The following is a 7419-nucleotide window of genomic DNA, read 5'->3' on the forward strand; positions in this document are numbered from 1 at the left end:
ATCAGTGAGATTCTGCCCAGAAAAGGTATTTTGAGATTTCTGAGATGGAAAAGCAGAAAATTCTAGAGACTAGAATCTCCAGCAGCAGCAGCAATGTGGGCACAGATGTGACCGTCAGCAGGTAGTATTTTTTTTTTTTTTGCCAGTGACCTTTGAGTATCCTCTTACAGATGTAGACTTATGATAGCTTCCTTGTGATTTCTCCATTTCCAATTTTCAGAATACAACAATACCTCCTTGACCTCTTTCTTCTGCCTTTGCCAGGGCTGTGTGATCCTTCAGCTCCTTATAGTCAATACTTTTCTATTTAAAACACCTGAAGTGTCTTCTGTTGACCTAACGTGTGAATACAGCAGAGATTCCCTACCAAGTAATAAGCAGAAAGAACTCTGGGCTTAGAAATTCCTACATCAAATTCCACAATCCACGTGAACCTGAGACGGCCACTTACATTTTCTCATCTAAAAGAGATGACAGATAATATTTGTTCTGATTACTTCACGGATGCTGGCGAGGGCTGAAGGGGCTAATAGATTCAAAAGTATGTTCTACATTGTTCAGATTTCTATTCCAAAAGGAATTTCTATTTTTGTCTTCTCTACTGAGCCTCTTTTTGGGAAAATGTATGTTGCCCATGAGAGTCAGTCTCACAGCTGATTGCACAGATTCCATCCTGTTTATCCATTTATTCACTGATGGATGCTTAGGCTGCTGCCTCCTTTTGGATATTGTGAATAGCACTGCTATGAACATGGGTGTATACATATTTATTTGAATCTCTACTTTCAGTTCCTTGGAGTATATATAGATTTGCTGAATCCTTTGGTAAATCTAAGTTTAATTTCCGGAGGAACTCCCAGACTTTTCCATAGCAGCTGTACTATTTTATATTCCCACCAGCAATGCCCAGGGTTCTGATTTCTCACCAACCTTGTCAACACTTATTATTTTCTGTTTTTGTCTTCTTTATAATGACCCTCCTAGTGGGTAGGAAGAGATATCTTATGGTGATTTTGAAACACATTTCTCTAATAACTAGTATTGTTAAGCACCATGTATTCTGGGCCATTTGTATATCTTCTTTGGAGGAATATCTATTCAATTCCTTTGCCTGTCTATTTGCTAGTGGGTATATGTGCTTGCTAGAGAAAGACAGAGAGAAAGAGAGAGAGAGAGGGAGAGGGAGAGGGAGGAAGTACCCACAATGGGGTGTAGCCTTGCCACACTCCCTTCTCTCCATTTTTCCAACCCATCGGGACTTGAGGCACACACACACATGCAGCTGGCATGTTTTTCAAGCTACTGGGGCTTGGATTCAAACTTGATCGGCCATGCATATGAAATCTGCTCCTTTAACCCCTAGGCCACAGGGTGTGCTGTTGCTTTTGTGATTATGGTTGAGTTGCAAGAGTTCTTCATGTGTACTGGATTGTTTTGTTTTGCTTTGTTTTTAAAGTGTATTTATTTATTTCTTCCATGAGCAAGAGAAACAAAGAGAGAGACAAAAACCCCAAGAAGGGTTCTCCTCATTTCAGATCTTGGGTGTACCTGGCTTGACAAACTCAGGGAGGTCTTTGGACCCGAACAGTCAATTTTCTCATGTGGGATTGCCTCACAGAGTATTGCCTTTTACCTCTGCACCACCATCAGGCCCATATTCTGCATGTTAATCTCTTATCAGATGCCTGATTTGCAAGCATTTCCTCCCACTCTGTGGTTGTCTTTTCACTCTCTTGATAGTGTCCTTTGATGTTTAAGTGAGAAATACCAACCACAAAAATCATAAGCAGGTTGTCAATTTTCCTGCTCCTAGAATGAACTCTTTTACATAGCTTCTCACAGAGGGAGGATAAAAGAGGCCAGGATGATACTGTGTGTCTATCTGCCCTTATACAGTATTGCATTTTGGACATCTTTTCAGAGTTCCCCATTGTCTGGCATTTGAGCCACTGTGTTCACCTCTGTTCTCTTTTTCCTAGACCCTGGTCACAATACTAAGTGAAACATGGAACGAAACACGTCTATCAAGAAGTCAGCCAAAGTTATTCAAAATTGCCAGCAGGACTGTTTGAAATGTAAGTTTCTACCCACCGTTGTTAAGCACAGACCTTGTGCTCGACCACTGGCATGCTATAGTTGTGCTGTAAGATACTGATGAGTGTTTGGCAAAGCACTCAAAGTACCCAGAACATAAACCCAGTTTCCTACAATGGGGGGCGGGGTGGTGGTGGTGGTGTTTACAATCATGCAATATTTAATTCAGCCTGTGACACTACTTCAATAAAATTATTGATAGGTGTCTGGATATTCCTTTGGAAATTTCTTGCCCAATACTGAAATGCAACATACTAGCAGAGAAACATTTTTTTCTGTTACAATAAAAGTAGTTGAGATCATGTATGAGAGATGCCAAGGCAAAGAAAATGGAACTGAAAATTAGCAGAAAAAATATATTAGAAGAAAATAAATAGGGTTAGAAGTTTGCTATATGCCTCAATAACAGTACAGATGAGTTAAATTTGTCTGTAAATAGGTTTATTTTCTAAATTTGATTTCCACAATTATTGTGATTTCATCCCAAATAATTTTGATAATACTTTGTATTTGTACTTGATAATCATTTGAATATTAATTCAATATATGAAGTGTATCTCTTTTATTTTTCAAAGAAGTTTTTGCTATAGGGTGCTTGCACTTGCCAGGAAGACAAAGAGAGACAGAGAGACAGAAAGTGAGAAATCAACCCCCAAGGGGGATGGCCATGCTGCAATCCCTTCTCCTCCATTCTCCTCTTGGGATCCTGGGCATGCACACACATGTGCCTGGCTTGAATTTAAGCCACCAGGTATGGGACCCAAACTGTGGTTGACTACATGGGAGTCCAGCGATGTAGCCATTAGGCCATTTACTGGTCCCTGAAGTGTTACTCCTTTTAAGCTCCTATAAATGATGTACCAGAAAAGTTATATTCTCAATAATAAATTATTTATTTAATAAAAAAATTGCTTTAAGAGGAAAAAGGGTATAAATATAATCTCTGATGTGGTAGCTACTTTATGATTTTTTTTTAAAAGGAGTCAGTGATAGACTAGACAGAATGATCCACAAATTCACACACGAATAAGTGAGTGATTACACTGAGAGACAGAAATGATCAATAAACGAAAGGCCACAGGTGCCATCAACGTGTTTGCATTTATAAAATGTCATCCAGGAGAATGGTGACCATAACATCCCTTGTAGCTCCAAGTTTTTGTCATTGTCATAACAAGTACTTAAAACAGGTTCTAAACTTAAAGCAAAGCTACATGTTATTCTTTTTTAAGAAGAAACGCATTACAAATTCAATGACCTTTTCTGTGATAAGTGGCTGTCAGGAGTAGCAGGTATTTCCTAAACATATAAAGGCACCATTCATCTGCTCCTTCAAGGTAGAGGCGACATTTTAGCAGGACACGAGAGAGCAATTGTGTCTCATAAGAAAGCCATGCTATGGAGAGAGTATTTGGAAAATAGATGCTGGGATATGTTGCCATTGCTTTGTGACTTCATTGCCAAAAAGGATGAATTGTCCAGTTAAGGTTCTGGATCCTACATGGCTGACTCTGTGGTTCAAGTCCCAGACCCAGTAGCCTGAAAAACAAGCCACATGCATGTGGATGTGTGCCCAAAATCCCAAGAGAAGAATGGAGGAGAAGGAATTATGGCAGGGCCATCCCCCTAAGGAGGGTGTGTTTTCTCACTCTCTGTCTAGTGAGCACATGTGCCTTCTGGCAATAAAAAAAAGTTTTTATTCTTGTCCAGTCAAAAAACACAAATATTCTGCTTTATAGTTCTCTGGAAGAAAAAGTTTCAATGAAAGTTTTAAAATTCATTTTTAAAACTACAGAAGTGCAACATTTTAAATTGAGTTTTTCAGAAAAACTAAACATGGGATATTGGATATGGGATACTTTGAAAAATGCCTGAGTCAGATTGGATCCAAGTGGAAAGGAAAAATCTCCTTCTGTGTTTTCCATATTAATCCTCTGGTAATGCAGCCGAATAGATCACCAGCTCATTGGGGGGCTACAACACACAGTTGATAACAAAGTTCTTCCAGGTCTGTGCTTAACTGCCAATTCTTTTTTTAACTCAGCTAACTTGGGATGGACTTCTTTGTATAATGTCAAAATCTTCTGTCAAGAAGATCCACTTATGTGCATCAACTATAGGGGTTTGGTATTGTTTTGTGCAGTGATTTTTGAAGCTGGTGAAGCCTCAAATGAAATCAAGTGACAGCCTGTGAGAAGTGAAATCATCCTTATTTTAGAGCCGCCCCATAAAATTAGCAACTTTGCTTTTTTTTTTTTCTGAAGAGAGATTGATTTTTATATCTCTCAGAAAATAATTCAGAAAACATTTTTAAGACTATGGTTTTATCTGCAGCCTTCTTATTTCTTATGAGATAGAACAAAATGATTTTTAATGAAAGACATCCATTTGAATGGAGTCAGAATGTAATATCCAATAAAATTGGGAGTAATGTTCTTTCTATTGCTCCTTCAATTAATTTTCACCTTTTACCTATCCTCTGAGTCAAATCCATGTCTATTGCAGGGGCTCCTAAGCCCTCTAAGACCAGTCTCTCCAGCCCCATTGAGCCCATTTCCTCCCACCATTACTCATCGGCCACACTGACTGTCTTTCTTTTCTTGGGGTACACACTACTCATGCCTCATTTCTTCATCCTTGCTCTTCTCTTTTCCAAGAGTGCTATTCCTCTAGATATTCCCAGGGTTTGCCTTTTCTCATTCAGGACTGAGCTAAAATGCCACATGCCAGAACCTTTCCTCAGCCTGTCTTCTCAGCCATTCCCACTCCATTGCCTTGATGACAGCCTTTTGGTCTTAGCATGTCCATGGTGGTTCACTAGCTATGATAGTAATACCCAGCCTCATATAAGCAACATAACAGACTATCAGTGCTGTGAGAGCCAGACCGCATCTATTAAGTTAGCATGGTATCCCCAACACCCACAGTAGTGCTTGGGATGCAGTAGCTAGCCAGTAAACATGTATTAGATGAATAAATAAGTGTAATGTCTAAGGCAGGTCCTTCTTCCTCAGATAGAATGAGCAGTTGTGAGGGATTTGTTGTGTAAGGTCTGTTGTGGAGGAACGGAAGGACTAGTGCTTCATAAAAGCTCACATAATGCCAGTCCCTTCTGATAAGCGTGTCATCCTCTGTACGACCCACTGGGGTAGATGAGACTGACTCCGTTGTCCAGATGAGAAAGTGTAAGCTTAACAAGTTAGCACGACGAACACCTGGAGCTAACACCTGGCAAGGTGAGCCTTGAGGAAAGTGGGTCAGACGAGGACCTGGCATGTTATCTCCTGCAGTTCTCTGAACAGCACAGATAGGAAGTTTCTGGATGGCTCTGTCACCTAACTGCTGGGACCCAAACTTACACTTAACTTTTACTAATTAGATATTAGATTTGACCTCTAAATCTTCTACTAAAAGTCTATGAATTAGTTGTGCGACTTTAAACAAGAAATCTAGTCTGTTCGATTGGAATACTAATAGTACTGACTTCTGGGTTATCACAAGCATTAAATGAGATGATGCACATTAAGCTCCTAGAATAGAGTCTGGACTATCCTAGTTCTTAATAAATGTTAGCTGTGGGCATCACAATTATTATCATCATTGCCATAGACCCCTGTGTTCCTGAAGCATTTCTGCTCCTTCCTTCCTTTGCTATGTACTCCTCAGCATCCTACCCGGTGTCTGGCACTGTGCTAGGTATCTGAGATGAAAGGGTAAGTAGCAGACAATTGTCACTGAGGCAGTATATACAGAGTGTCATGGGAGCATGGAGGAGGGAATGCCTGCCCTTGTCTGAAAGGCTACTGAACAGCTTTGTGGAACCATCAACGTCTGGGTGGAGGCACAAAGAAACTTGTCAGGACTGGGCTTTAGGACTGAGACAAGATTTTCCAAGGAATAAATAAACTAATTACAGTAAAGAAAAAGAAGAAAACGTAAAACAAATAAAAACAAAAAGAGAGAGAGAGAGAAACAAGTTGAAAACGGACTGAAAAATGTGGTTAAATTCAATCTTTCTCTTATATGGGGGGACTTCAAAAAGTTTGTGGAAAAATGGGATTAAAGTATGAATTTCTTTGGGTGCAAAACAATTTTGAAATCCATGCAAAGCTTTTGCATGATATGAATTTTCTGTGAGCTTTTTGAAATCCTCTTATACATCACATTCAGTTTTATAGAGGTAACTTTTTTTTTGGGTGGGGGAGAAAATACATGGGCTTTGCTGTCAGAGTCTGAAGTTGGAATGACAAGTAAGCCCTGTGACTTTGGTAATGTTTCTTTTACCTCTATGATCTTTAGGTCCCATTTAAGAGAAATATGGGAAGAGAGTAACAACTCTTACTTTATAGGGCTTTTTAAAAAATTAAGTGAAGTAATATGTGAATGAAGGGTTTGGCAAGCAGCAGGTGTTCACTAAATGTTTCCTTTCTCTCTTCCAAAATTGGACTTCACACATACTGACCATGTTGTCAACCTGAAATGAAAATGACCAGTGTCATTGCCTTCACATTTAGCAAATCCATAGAGAGCACAAATGCTTAACTCAGTTTTTAGCTTAACCGAGAGGCAAGGTTTTCTTTCCCAGAAAGGAGAGGCAGAAGAAGTTAAAGCCTCTAGCACTGGTAGTTCATTGCTGGCATTTTTCATTTGGACATCTGTCTAGAGCCTACCAAACAGCAAATATCTTGGTGAGTCCTTTGTTTTTTAGATGCATCTTGCCTTCACAAGAAGCCAGACGGTAGCAGCTCTCCCCATTTCACAGATGAAGGCAATTTACACTGAGAGAAGTTAAGCTACCTGTTTAGGATTGTTCTCCTGACTCCAGGGCTAGCTCCCAGAGTGCTCTAATTTCCACCCTGTATGCTCATCCAGATTCCTTAGAGTGGCAGAGTAATAAGACTAACTCAGCACAACAGCTGTGAAGACTACAGCGGAGTGGGACCAGCAGTTAGTGTAATGGAACCATCAACGTCTGGGTGGAGGCACAAAGAAACTTGTCAGGACTGGGCTTTAGGACTGAGACAAGATTTTCCAAGGAATAAATAAACTAATTACAGTAAAGTGTTGCTGGACTCCCATATAGTCGACCGCGGTTCACGTCCCGGACCCGGTGGCTTAAACTCACGCTGGGCACGTGTGCGTGCATGCCCAAGATCCCGAGAGGAGAAGGGAGGGGAAGGGATTGTGGCGTGGCCATCCCCCCTGGGGGGTGATTTCTTGCTTTCTATCTCTCTGTCTCTGTCTCTTTCTCTCTCTATCTGTCTGGCGAGCGCACGCGCAAAAACCTCTCCAAAAAAAAAAAAAAAAAAAAAAAGGAAAGAAAGA

At 40.2% G+C, this 7419-nt stretch overlaps 1 long non-coding RNA gene across 1 annotated transcript in view; it reads left to right on the forward strand.

Moving 5' to 3' along the window:
• LOC102502979 (uncharacterized) overlaps positions 1-7419 on the forward strand; it is a 75355-nt gene that overhangs the window by 32244 nt on the left and 35692 nt on the right. Inside the window, exon 2 of the long non-coding RNA XR_335392.1 lies at positions 1980-2075. This is a non-coding gene — a long non-coding RNA (uncharacterized LOC102502979). The remainder of the gene's footprint in view (positions 1-1979; positions 2076-7419) is intronic.

Source organism: Tupaia chinensis, unplaced genomic scaffold, assembly GCF_000334495.1.
Source record: "Tupaia chinensis unplaced genomic scaffold, TupChi_1.0 Scaffold000407_4, whole genome shotgun sequence".
Lineage (NCBI taxonomy): Eukaryota > Metazoa > Chordata > Mammalia > Scandentia > Tupaiidae > Tupaia > Tupaia belangeri.